Below are 14647 nucleotides of genomic sequence, written 5' to 3' on the forward strand. Positions count from 1 at the left end.
ACAAGTGCTCTTAAGACACTTTTTAAGACACTTTTTAAGAAAACAAAAATAAAAATAATTGATGAGTTTAATAAAACAAAAGTCAATATAATTTTTAAAGTTTCAATGTAATAATACAGAATTTCTAATATAAAGTTTCCTCTTTAGAATTCTTAAAGAGTATTTTAAGCACACTTATTACCATTTCCCTATGTTATATTCATAGTTTTCCCTTACTATACTAACGTTATCATCTCATACCATCATATAATAAAGCTCAAACAAACAAATATCATTTGAATAGAAACCCTTGTTAATGTCAAACTAGGAGCAAATTAGAAATAACTTTTAATACAAACAATAAGAGAAGGAATAAGAGAAAATATGGATTGTATTTTTAAAACAAACAATAACAATTGCACACTTCTTAATTTTGTTTTTTTTAGGGAAACACACTTCTTAATTTATTGTAAACATATTACATCTCCTTCTCCAAGTGGAGAACAGAGACAAACCACAACTATATTGCAATCTAAAACCTCTAGTAGGAAATAACTAAATTAAATTGATAAATTTAAAATAAAATATCGGGATCTTCCCAAGGAGAAATCTAGGCTTTTCTTATTGCCTATTAGGCACCTTAATATAACCCACATGTGTGGTATTTTGAACTCTAGTAAGAGTTTGAAGATCATAAGCAATCCAACACCTTGACTTATCCTTGTGATAGAAATACCCAACACACTTACAATCCTTGGTACATTTATTTCCACATGTATCTTCACTTACTCCATCACCAATAGTGTATTTGCTCATGTAATGCTCAACTCCTTCAATTTTGTAGTAGTGAAACTCACTTGCTTTGCATACTCCTCCTAAAGGCTTAGCATTACACTTATTGCTCCAAGCAAATGTTCCATTCTCCAATGGACAACCAACACATTGACTATTCTCACAAAGTCCAAATTTTCCACATCTCTCTGGCAATTGACACTCACTCTCATCAAAATTTCTATCAAAGAGAGTGTACATCACTTGCCAAACACCATTGCGTACACCAAGGAAATAAGTGTGAATTTTAATGTTACCATCAATTCCAAGCCTTAGATATGTTAAAGTGCTATTATTGACCGGCTCGCTAAAAATTTTCATACCACCAGAGGCAAAATTGAGAAAAAACAAGTGCAATCCAATCTCAAATGGATCAGATATGAGGGTGACTTTTTCTAATGTAAATTGTTTAAAATCAAATGAATACCAATTAGATGAATTCCAATAGGGAATTGGCCTAGGTGAATTTTTACTCTTGTAGTATAAAGTCAACCCTTTGGGATCGAAAACCAAACTATAAGGACCATCAACATTTTCTTTTTCTGAAAGCCTACTAACAAGTTTTGAAGGTCCATTAGCCTTTAAATATTGATCTACCAAAAGGGTATCTGTTGGATGATCAAAACTTTGCCAAACAAATTTACCTTTAGTATCAATCAAGACCATGTTACCATTTGAGAGTAACCTAAAGGCAACAACACCTTTATTGGAAGTGTTTGTTTGCCAAACAATTCTTCCATCAGCATTAGCTAACACAAGATTTCCATCAACACCTAATGAAAAAGTTGCATTTTCATCAACTGGGCTGCCTCTATTTGCTTCCCAAACCCACCGGAAAAGCTGCTCCGATCGTTGAAGTCCCATACGAAGAGCTAGAGTGAAGGCATTTGGGGTAGTGTTGTAGAAACCAACTTGGAATGGAGCATTGAATATGCTTATCATTCTGTAATCACCTCCATATTCTACTATGAATGGTCCAAGTTCACCTGAATTGACAAATTTGAAGGTTTCATTTTGTGGTACGATTGCATGAGAAATGAAAGTGGAGAATGATAAGAACAATAATGTGAGAAAAGAGGTTTTTAGGAGAAGAACAAAAGACATTGTAATTGATAAATATGTTTTGCTATGTGGTTGGTTTCTATTTACAGTGTTGAACGTGATCTTTTGGTCAAAGTTATTGAAGAATAACATGGAAAGTATAGAAACACAGATGATCAAAGATAAGGAAGAGGAACACACTACACAACAGTTACTTGCAGCGCAAGCTAACTAAACCCTAGACTAGTTTTCACAGCTGTAACAAACTGGAAGTTAGTTAGAGCTTAGGGTACAATCATATGTGTGATATACATGCTAGCTTAGTATGGTACTCATATAGTTGAACTATAAATAACTGTAATCATTGTCTTCACCATTCATTCAATAATATACTCTATTTTCTTCCATATTTCTTTCTTCTCTCTTTTTTTCTCTCTCTTTTCTGTTACAGTTTTACTTTCTCAATATGGTATCACGAGCCTCTTGATTCAAGAGAGCTTCTTCTTCCGCTTCGTTTCTTTGTTCTTCTTCTTCGTTTTCCTCCTCTGTTTTTCTGCTTCCATGGCACCTCGCAACAACAATGGTACAAGTTCTTCATATGAGGTTGCTCTTGACCAAACTAGCCCGTATTTTGTTCACCCTAGTGATGGTCCATCCTCTGTAACGGTTACGCCATTGTTGAATGGTTCTAACTATCATTCTTGGGCTCGTTCGATGCGTAGAGCTCTTGGGGGAAAAATGAAGTATGAGTTTGTTGATGGCACCATTCCACCAGTTACAGATCCGTTTGATCCTTCTTTTCGTGCATGGAATCGGTGCAACATGTTGATTCACTCATGGATCTTGAATTCAGTAGATCCTTCAATTTCTCAATCTATTGTTTTCATGGAAAACGCCATGGATGTGTGGAATGATCTCAAGGAGCGTTTTGCTCAAGGTGATTTGGTACGAATTTCTGAACTTATGCAAGAAATCTATTCTTTACAACAAGATTCCAAATCAGTTACTACATTTTACTCTGAATTGAAAGTGTTATGGGAAGAACTAGAGATATACTTGCCTATGCCTAGTTGTAGTTGCAGAGTTCAGTGTTCTTGTGAGGCTATGCGCACTGCTAGGAAAAATCACATTTTGTTGTATGCTATGCGCTTTCTTACTGGTCTCAATGACAATTTCAACATGGTTAAGTCTCAGATCCTTCTCATGGATCCTCTTCCTCCAATGAATAGGATATTTTCCATGGTGTTGCAGCATGAAAGACAGGGTAACTTTACACAAGTTGTTGAAGATTCTTTACCCTCTATCAATGCTGTGAATACTGGTAAACCTAAGCATGGTAATTCAGGAAATGTGTACAAGAATACCAATCAAGGTTCTACTTTCAACAAGAATAGGGTTTGCACTTTCTGTGGTAGAAGCAATCATACCATAGAAACATGCTACAAGAAGCATGGATACCCTCCTCATCTTCAAAGGAATTTTAATAATTCTTCTTATGCTAATCATGCTGCATCCTCAGAGACTGAAGGTTCCACTCCTGATGAGACTGGGAGAGTTGCTTCTACATCTATTACACCTGAGCAGTATGAAAGGTTAATGAGTTTACTTCAGGTTTCATCTTCTAAACAAGATTCAGTGCCTGCACAAGCTTCTGCGAATCAGGTTTTTTCTATGCCATCTGGTCATACATCAAATGGTAAGCCCAGTACTAGTTCTATTTTTTCTTTAACTTGTCATAGTTTTGCTCTGAACTCCTGGATCATTGATTCAGGAGCTAGTGATCATATCTGTGGAAATGTTCAATGGTTTCATTCTTACAATGAAATCACTCCCATGCATATAAAACTGCCTACTGGCCACTATGCAATAGCTAAACATGCTGGAACCATTAAGTTTAGTTCAGATTTTTCCATTAAACATGTGCTTTATGTTCCTGAATTTCAGTTTAATTTGTTGTCTGTGTCAAAGATATCTGATTCACTAAATTGCATTGTTATTTTTGATGGTTCCACATGTGTTATTCAGGAAAAGAATACTCAGAAGATGATTGGTTCTGGTGAAAGGAGGGATGAATTATACTACTTGACTCTACCAGATAAGGTTGCCTGCAGTTCAAGTACCATTGATAAACCTTTCACTACTTTACCTGATAGTGCCCTGTGGCATTTCAGACTAGGTCACCTTTCCTTTTCTAGAATGAATGCTTTACATTCTAAATTTCCTTTTGTAAATGTTGATAGCAAAGCTACTTGTGATGTATGCCACTTTGCTAAGCAAAGAAAACTCCCCTTTATTCCCAGTTGTAATAAAGCTAAACAGCCTTTTGAGCTAATACATTTTGATATTTGGGGTCCCATTTCTGTTAAATCCATACATGGTCACTCATATTTTCTTACTGCAGTAGATGATTTTAGTAGATATACCTGGTTAACTTTGATGAAAACAAAAGCTGAAACTAGACAACATGTTATTGATTTTATTACTCTCATTGAAAATCAGTTTTCCTGTCAAGTTAAAATCATAAGAAGTGATAATGGCCCTGAATTTCTCATGCCAAAATTTTACTCCTCTAAAGGAATCTTACATCAAAGAAGTTGTGTGGAGACTCCTCAGCAAAATGCTAGAGTGGAGAGAAAGCATCAACACATTTTAAACATAGTGAGGGCTTTACTTTTTCAATCAAATCTTCCAAAACATTTTTGGTCTTATGCTGCTATTCATGCTGTTTTCATCATGAATAGAGTGACCAGTCCTATAATTGACAATAACACTCCTTATTTTCTTTTACATAAACAGCCACCTGACCTAAATCAATTGAAAGTTTTTGGTTCTTTGGTTTTTTCTTCCACTTTACAAGCAAACAGAAATAAACTTTCTTCTAGAGCAAGAAAATGTGTTTTTTTGGGATATAAACATGGCATGAAAGGAGTAGTTTTACTTGACATTCACAATAAGGAAATTTTTGTTTCCAGAAATATTACACATCATGAAAATATTTTCCCTTATCAACCTGTTTCTTCACCATCTTTATGGAAATACTATCCTAATACTCCTCCTACATCTTCAAATCAAAACCAAAATCTTAATCCTTCTATTCATGATGATCTTACCTCTTCTGACCAAAATTCTCTCCATACTTCTCCTACACAAACACCACTAAACATAGATGATGATACTCATTCCATCCCTGACCCTACACATGCCCCTTCATCATCATCACCAACAAATACTAGAATTAGGAAGACACCTACTTATCTGGCAGACTATGTATGTAATTCATCAACTTCTTCTGCACCATCACCAAAATCTTCAGGTATTCTTTACCCTATTGCATCCTTTCACTCTTATGCACATTTATCACCATCACATAAGTCTTTTTCCATGTCTGTCACTCAATGTACTGAGCCAAAAACCTATAAAGAAGCTTGTCAGTCTGAATGTTGGTTAAAAGCTATGGAATCTGAACTAGATGCATTAGCCAAGAATGGAACATGGTCCATTGTTGATCTTCCCAACAATGTGAAGCCTATTGGTAGCAAGTGGGTTTACAAAGTCAAACACAAAGCAGATGGCAGTGTAGAAAGATACAAAGCCAGATTGGTGGCCAAGGGGTACAATCAAGTTGAAGGTATTGATTTTTTTGATACTTTCTCCCCAGTAGCAAAACTTACCACAGTGAGAATTTTACTTGCCATAGCTTCAATCAAGAACTGGAATTTACATCAATTAGATGTAAACAATGCTTTTCTACATGGAGACTTACAAGAGCATGTTTACATGACCATACCTGAAGGTGTCTCTAGTGAACCAAATAAGGCTTGTAAGCTACATAAGAGTCTCTATGGTTTGAAGCAAGCAAGTAGGAAGTGGTATGAGAAGCTGACCTCTTTGTTAATAGCAGAAGGTTACACACAGTCACCATCAGATTACTCCCTTTTCACTCTTCAGCAGGGTCCTGATTTTACTGCTTTGTTAGTTTATGTAGATGACATTATTCTTGCTGGCTCATCTATCACATAATTCACTAGAATCAAAACCATACTTGACACTCATTTCAAGATCAAAGATTTGGGAACTCTAAAGTATTTCTTAGGTTTAGAGGTTGCTCACTCCAAAAAGGGAATCTCTATTTCACAAAGGAAATACTGTCTTGATCTGTTGGATTCTTCTGGTCTTCTAGCTTCTAAACCTGCTACCACTCCTTTGGACACCTCAATCAAATTGCACCAAGACAATAGCAAACCTTTTGCTGATGTGTCTTGTTACAGGAGACTCATTGGAAGACTCATTTACCTTAACACTACCAGACCAGACATCACACTAGCAACCCAACAACTGAGTCAGTTTTTGCATGCTCCCACTATTTCACACTACAAAGCTGCTTGTAGAGTCATCAGATATTTAAAACAAAATCCTGGACTTGGATTATTCTTTCCTAGACGATCTGACCTACAAATCCTTGGTTATGTTGATGCTGACTGGGCTGGGTGTATTGACTCTAGAAGATCAACAACAGGCTTCTGTTTCTTCTTGGGTTCATCCTTGATTTCATGGCGTGCAAAGAAACAGGCAACTGTTTCCAGGTCATCTTCAGAGGCAGAGTATAGAGCACTTTCCACTGGGACATGTGAATTACAGTGGCTTCTCTATCTTTTGAAGGATTTACAAATCACTTGTACCAAACAACCTGTGTTATATTGTGACAGTCAGAGTGCAATCCATATAGCCTCCAATCCAGTGTTTCATGAGAGGACTAAACATTTGGAAATAGACTGCCATCTTGTCAGAGAAAAGGTGCAGAAAGGGATACTCAGGTTGCTTCCTATACCTACTGAAGAACAGCTTGCAGATTTCCTCACCAAACCTTTGCCACCTCCAAAGTTTCACTCTTTTGTTTCCAAGCTTGGCATGATCAATATCTATCATGCTCCAGCTTGTGGGAGGATATTGAAGAATAACATGGAAAGTATAGAAACACAGATGATCAAAGATAAGGAAGAGGAACACACTACACAACAGTTACTTGCAGCGCAAGCTAACTAAACCCTAGACTAGTTTTCACAGCTGTAACAAACTGGAAGTTAGTTAGAGCTTAGGGTACAATCATATGTGTGATATACATGCTAGCTTAGTATGGTACTCATATAGTTGAACTATAAATAACTGTAATCATTGTCTTCACCATTCATTCAATAATATACTCTATTTTCTTCCATATTTCTTTCTTCTCTCTTTTTTTCTCTCTCTTTTCTGTTACAGTTTTACTTTCTCAATAAAAGTTGTCAACTTATATACTATATAGAAATTAATGGACTTGGATCAAAGCCACATGAGTATGTTAGTTCATTTTCTAGATATTTTTTTTGGAAAGATAATGGGATTGTATCTATGAAAATTCCTAGATATAAGATCTTTTTAAATGATGAATAAAAAATATAGTTGTACCAAAATTATTAATACTAATTTAGTACTTCGGAATGCAATATAAACAAAAAGATTAATTGAAAAGTTTGATTGTGTATCCCATAGATAAAATTTGTGTAACATTTAAATTTATTTTAAAAGAATTAATATAAAAATATGACATAATCTTGAATGATTAAATGAATGTATATCCAACCAAACATTGTAATTGTATTCACCATTTTAGTATGGATGAGAAGGATGCCAAATGAATATATTGTCGTGTTCTATCTAGCTGTCGGCGACAATATGAAATGATATATTTTTGTCAAAAAAAAAAAAAATGATATTTTATCACTTGCTTTTGATTTAGTTGAACATGGTAGCATTTAATGCGTATATTTGGATAAGATAAGGTTTGTAGAAAAATAATTTTCTTTCCAAAGTTACTAACCCCATTTTTGTTTTTCAATGTTAACTTTTTTTTTTTTATTTCGTAAAAAAATGTTAATATTTTCTAAGAATTTTTCATAGAAAACATGCTCGGAACATATAAGGCAGCTTTTTTACAAGCTCTTTCTAGAACGTATAAATCCAGTAGTCCACTGTGGGAAAATCACTCTCAACAAAAAGCATGAGAGTGAGAGTTTAAATATTTTATCAGAACGTGTTAGTATAAATGGAGCAAGATAAGAAGGTTGAAGATGATAAGAAGATTATACAATGCAAAAGTTGAGGATAAGAGTCATGGGGGTGTCGAGGATGACATCGTAGACATCGAGAAAAAGTAGTTAAAGTGTATAGGATTAAAGAACTAAATGTCCAGAAGTCCTACCTCAACCGGTAAAATACAGAAATTGTTATGCCGGACGCCATGATCGGGGTTCGAACCCCGGTACCTCCATTTGTGTGTGAGTTTCGGGGTTCGAACCCCGGTACCTCAATTTGTGTGTGAGTTTATAACGACTTTGCCATTTTGTCTATCTATCGAAAAAAAGAACTAAATACATTCTCTTTCCGCATGGTATTTTGATATCATTTTTTATGTTATCATTGCTTAGGTTATCTTCTGCTTGGTTCTCGGTCTATTCTAGTTGTAAAATCTGGATTTTTAAATGTTTACATCTAAAAATAAATGTTCTTGTTAGTAGAATTTAGCAAGTAGGCTATTGCAACAATCAAGAGAGTAAGCCCTTCAGCTTAGTGAAGGATAGGTGATGCCATAAAAATCAAGTGAGTGAGCTGATTCTTTCTAAAGGCCACTAACCTAGAATGTGTCGTTGGAGGCTCAAAACTGAGTCACATACGCAGTAGGACTGAATAATGATGAATTACCCACAATTTACTGCTCTTAATCCCCGACAACCACTACGAGGAACGAGGTTCTGAACACGATCAGTAATGGAGTTGCGCATAAAGAAATCGTGTCAATGAATCATGTCGAGGAGAGGAGAACGAAGAAGTGTTTCTAGCAAGAAATGCATCATGGATCTATAGCTCAAATACATCTTTTTTTCCGTAGTATATCTATATCTCCATCTTGTGAGGGATATTCACTTAAGGTCATGTTGTCAATCAGTTCTCTCACTTCTCCAGCTGACTTGATATTCATAAACCACATGATGACGCATCCAAGAGCATGCGTATTGTCCCTTCACACTAGTAGTACTGAACATTTGCATTGTCTACATCTCATCAAATATGTGCCATGGACATCTTTTCAAAAGCAATCTTAACCTCTCCCAAGCGTCATAAATTGATTCACCATTTTGCTGGATAAACTTAGAAATCTCTTGCTTCCTCTCCAAGTATTTAGTGATTTGAAAGAAAAGTTCGAGAATTTACCTCTTCAATTAGTCATAAGTAGCGATTGTGCCACTTGAAAGTTTGAGCCAATATTTTGTGTGGCCAATGAGTGAGTATCTAAACAACCTGAGCCTCTTGTATGCTTTTGAGACGCTAGGTGGTTTTGTGGTTTTGTATGATTTTCCAAAGAATTGGTTGTCCTTAAGAGCATTTAGGGTTGAACTCTTGGTGGCGAATGTGACTGGATTATCCGGTTGGAACCCAAGAGATACCTCCTCCAAGTTGTCGAGCATTCCATATATAGTCTCAAAGTATGATACACAAAATATCTCCCATCTTGGATTTTTCAAATGAAAAATCACTATCATCGGGAGTAAGATAGATGCTACTATGGTATCTTCTTATTTGCCTAAGTGGTTGAGTCTGACAACTTTTTCTATTTTTTAGTCAAAGAGTCAGGTACCTGAAACTGCACCTCACATGCATATAACAAATTCAAAATACATTTAGTTGGACTGCACAAAAGAAATAAACACAAACAGCAACTGTTCCATTTTTTTTTGCCATTTTGAACTATAAGATAAAATAAAAACATAAGAAAATATTTTTGATAAATAAACAAAACAAACAAAATAAAGATATGAGAGAAAATTAAATTAAAACTATACTAATTTTTTTTTTGGGGGTTTTATATAAATAAAACAAAAAACAAAAGGGAAATGTTAACGAGTGCTCCCAAGGCACTCTTTAAAGACCATAAGTAGTAAGTATTTATGAAAATGTGTGTAATCAATGTATTGAAAATCAAAACATTTGACTGTTTTAAAGAATAAATGCTTATTTTAAAATGCTTAAAGAGTGTCATGAGCCCCTCGTTAACAAGACCCAAAACAAAATAAAAGAAACAAACCAAAATAAAATAAGTAAAACAAATTGCCTAAAAAAATCTCCAACACCGCACCAAAACAATGATGATAAAATTGGCAAGTTGATGACACTAGGTCATACTCATGCTTCTAGTTTGTTTTTATTCCTTTTTGAGCAAGTTAGAGAGTCTTTTTCATGAATTACATGATGAAATAAGCTGATAGTTATCAGAAGTGTTAAGAGGTCATATGACTATGAAATGGGGATGTTTTTCACAATTTTGAGAAGATTTTGGAAGCTTCAGCTACTGAAAAAATCGTGCCACGATGGACCTGTATCGTGGCACATCTGAAGGAGCATTAGGATCTGGAGTTTGTTATTTTACACTTCATCGTGGCACGTTGGGAATCAATTGTGGCACGTTGACCTGCATTGTGGCACGTTGGAGACAATTACAGAAAGTTGTGTCTATAAAAATCCAGTTACGATTTCAGATCAAGGGTTCAGTTTTTAGGAGACTTCAGAGCATAAGAGGCCATCAAAGACCTAGAAACATGCCGAGGATCTCAAACCAACTCATAGTTGATTCCAATTTATGTATGTTTGTTTCATTATTACTTTGTTATTATTCTCTTATTATGAGTAGCTAAGCCCTTTTTGATTAATCCATGAGATGAATCTATTAATGTAAGTTGTAATCATGTAATTTGTTATGAACTCTCTATGACATCAATGTAATTCTAGTATTATTTAGTTTCATTTATGCTTAATGCTTTTTATATTATTATGTATGACTACTAGACCTAACTTCTTAATTATATGAATTGATCTTAGAATTTAATTGACTACTAGCCATAGCTGTTAAATCCGACCTAATAATTATGTTTGACTTAACATATTAAGCTAGAGATAGGAAATTGTTGAGTTATGACTTAGGAATTAACGAATTAGTAATACTTTCAATGGTTATGAATCGAGTTAATTGATTAAGGTATTATAATTTAGGAAAGGGTTTTGACACAAAAGATTGATCAAAACTATTGTGTTAATTCATAGTAAAACTAGGTGAACATTGAGAGAGAAGAGAGGCTAGTTATTTTATAGTGAGCAATAGAGGATTCGAAGACTTGATCACTTGTAACCCGAATTTTTAAAGCCAATTTTAATTGCGTTTTCTCTTATTTTTATGCAACCAACCTATCTGCCCAGGGCAACCCCCAATTTCAATGTATCCTCTACATTAAAGAAATTTCTAAGTAGAAATTAACGACAATTCTCATAGATACGAATTTATTATTATTGCTTCGATAATTTGAGTACACTTGCCAAATATCTATCACTAGTGCACAAAACGTCCAAAGTAATAGAGTAGTAAGTCATCACCACCAATTGAATTGTTGTTTTTAACTCTATAATAAAGTAAATCTATATTTAAAAATAGTTATTTCGGGATAGTTTGCAAGATTTGTTGATTGCGATAAATTTAAAAAGGTTTAGAGACATAGTTTTGACAGGGGTTAGGATCCTCTAATTCTTTGTTGGATTAGCGTATGTTCCTAGACCAAATATCATTTAAGAATTATCTTACGGTAAAGTAAGGCTATTTCGGCTACAGACATATAGGCCCCTTCGTGAAATATTCCACCGCTAGTGCTAGTAGGGACTTATCACATTATCCATTGACCATGGTTGTGGAATTTTTTTTTCCTTGTTTTCTTTATTTACTTTTCATCCTTAATATGAGCTTGGGACTTGGGACAGAATTTGTAACAGCCCGATTTTCGCTAATTTTATTTTATTATTTATTTATTTGTGATATATGTGCTCTTATGTGATTATTTGCCTTTGTGTGTATTTTTGGTTGGGAATTGTAGAATTCGGTGTAGAAGGGTATTTTAGTCATTTTGGACCTAGGGGCATTTTGGTCATTTTGAGAGCAGGGGTAATTTTGTAATTTTGGATGAGGATTATTTTTAGTGCTTAGTAAGAGTAATTTTTAGTGTTAGAGGTAAGACGGTTAGATTTCAACCATAATTCACATCTTTTTCTCTTTACCCATTTTTGTGAAATTGTTGAATTGAACCTAATTGCTTTCAAATTCGTGTTCATGTTTTGATGCAATGTTTAAGTATGTAATTTGAATGTTAATTGAGTTGTTAGTGATGAAATTACATGCTTAAGTGGTGGTTATATGTATACTTTGCATTTTTGTCCAAAAATGGTTATATGAGATGTTGTTGTGATGAATTGTTGGTGAATTCATGATTTTTAGCTGCTAATATTGTTGATAGATGTTGTTGTTGATGATTAAAACATTGGGTAATCATAATTGGAGAGTTTGATATGACCTTGTGTTGTTTTTGAATATTTGATGAAAAATGGGTCAAATGATGATTTTTGTTAAGAGAATGTTTTGGGGCAAATTTTATATGGAATTGAGTGTCTTTTCATGTTTAGAAATGTTTAGACAAACTTTGGGATCAAATTTGGGCATTGAGAAGTCAAAATTGGGGTTTTGGGGTGAAAATGGGGTTTTTTTCCTGAGAGGAACTGTCATAACTCGCAATGGCGAGCAAAACTACTCGCAGTTGCGAGCTGAACAGGTCAGTGCTCCCTGTTTTTGCGTTTTCGTGTCTTTTCACTCGTTTTTGTTTTGAACTGGTTTTTGGTGCAAACATGAAAATTGTAGAGAATATTTTTATCTTTCTAAGGGCGTTGGTTTGACTTGAATACGATTTTTGGTTTGCAAGTTATGGGAAAATTACTCTTGAAACGTTTTATTGAAAAATCCCGCATAACTAGTTCCAAGTCGACCTAATCCTTGTGGAATGTTTTTAATCTTTGAAAACTTGATTTTTAAGAGTGCAACAGAGGTGGTTAAGCTGTGATATAGTGAACCTACTTATTTTTACTTAGAAATTGGGAAATTCTTTGAAAAATGATAATGGAGACGAACTTTGTGATTTTTATGAATTCGTCGTATTTGGCCGATGAAATGCTTACGTAACCTCTACTGCACACACATGTGGACTGTGAGAATACAAGGCATAGGCTATTGAGCTTGTTTACTTGGTTTTGAATTAATTGTTCAATTAATTTTAAGTTATGACTTGGAGAGACGAACTTGACTAAAGATGACTTTTGAGAATCAATTGATTGTGAATCCTTTATGGGGAATTGTTATATGTTATGTGAAGATGATTGGTGGTGCAATTATGTGACAACTTTATGTTATGTGATTATTGATGTTGTTGGTGATTGTATATGTGTTAATTGGTGATGAATTGTTGATGATTGCATATATACATGTATTGGTGATGGTGAGGTGATTATTGTTTGTGTGAACATATGCATTTGTAGTTGAGTCATATGTTCATGCATTCATGACTGATGGTGGTGGATTTTATATCCAAGACTGATGGTGGCGGATTTTATATCCAATTGAGGTGGGTACGATGTTTTTGTTGCATCGAAGGTGACGACTTTGAGGTGATTTGGTACCACATGCATCTAGATGAGTCTAGAATCATTGCATAAACTGTTGGTGGATTGAATTGCATTTGCAATGTGTGTGATGATTGTTTTGCTAACTGTAATTGTGGATTGGATTATTGATTGTTAATTATTGACAAGGTGAGTTGGATATATGTGTATGATACACTTGTGGAGATGAACTTGGAATGATAGTATGTATATGTTGAGATTACTTATGAATAATATGTATGAATTGTTATTCTTGAATATATCCTTTCATTTCCAATGTTCATGATAAATGTTTTTCGTGGATTATGATGATGTAATGCTAACCCTCAGTGGTTTACCACCTACCTTTCTGTATGGACGGGTAGATGGAGTGCAGGATGCTTAGTTGTTGCTTGTTGATGCCGAGGAGTGGAGTTCCTCTTTTTCATGCAAGTGTCTAGATTAGGGCTCTGATCTAGGATAGTCTTTGCATGTTGTTTATTTGACTTTGTATTTTGGAGTTGTTGAGATATTCAGTTATTTGAGATTTGGAGGATACATTTGTATTTAGTTTGGAGATCCAGAGATGTTTATGAATTATATGTTGTTCCGCTGCTATGTTGTGTAACATGATATTTATGCATGTATGATTTGTGGTTTATTCGGAGACGTAGCATCTATTTCTAGAATATTTCTGATGTATTCGCGCGTTTTACCGCTTAATAGAAATAGGGTGTTACAGAATTCCCCCGAATTGTTTTGTCTTCAAATCTTTGTAGTGCTTGATTCTCTAGCTTCTGTAATTTTCATGAGGTGTCTTGCTTTGTCTAATTACATGATTTATACCATAGAAAACACAAAACACTTATGATGTTATCTGATTAAGGAAAAAAGTGAATTAAAACGACTTAGATCAAAACATTACAAACCATTTTTCAAACCATGAGAATCTCACTTTAAAACTTTTGGAATGTCTTCAAATGCGCAAATATGATATGTAGTTTGTTTTGGTCTTACTAAATTGCTTTCTTAGGACACAAGATAAGAAATTTAATGTATAAATTTAATATTGAAAATTGTGCATTCATTAATCTATACATTTCTAAACTAGTGCACTTTGTTTACATTTCCCAAAAACATACCTTTTCAATGCAATACTTATTTTTTAATTATATTTTTAGATCTTTATCTTGTGCCCTTGACACAAGTTAGATTTTTTTTTTTAAGACAAACTAATTTACTAGACACTTGTTAATTC

The 14647-nt window shown here is 34.4% G+C and overlaps 1 pseudogene across 1 annotated transcript; it reads right to left on the reverse strand.

Annotated features, from left to right (window-relative positions):
* Positions 1-352: 352 nt before the first annotated feature.
* On the reverse strand, positions 353-1965 carry LOC146949564 (epidermis-specific secreted glycoprotein EP1 pseudogene; annotated as a pseudogene). Its single transcript, XR_015027319.1, has one exon. The product of XR_015027319.1 is annotated as an epidermis-specific secreted glycoprotein EP1 pseudogene (transcript).
* Between the last annotated feature and the right edge of the window lie 12682 nt (positions 1966-14647).

This window comes from Medicago sativa, chromosome 2 (genome assembly GCF_051527215.1).
Source record: "Medicago sativa cultivar Bolivia chromosome 2, Bolivia_mono, whole genome shotgun sequence".
NCBI classification, from domain to species: Eukaryota; Viridiplantae; Streptophyta; class Magnoliopsida; order Fabales; family Fabaceae; genus Medicago; species Medicago sativa.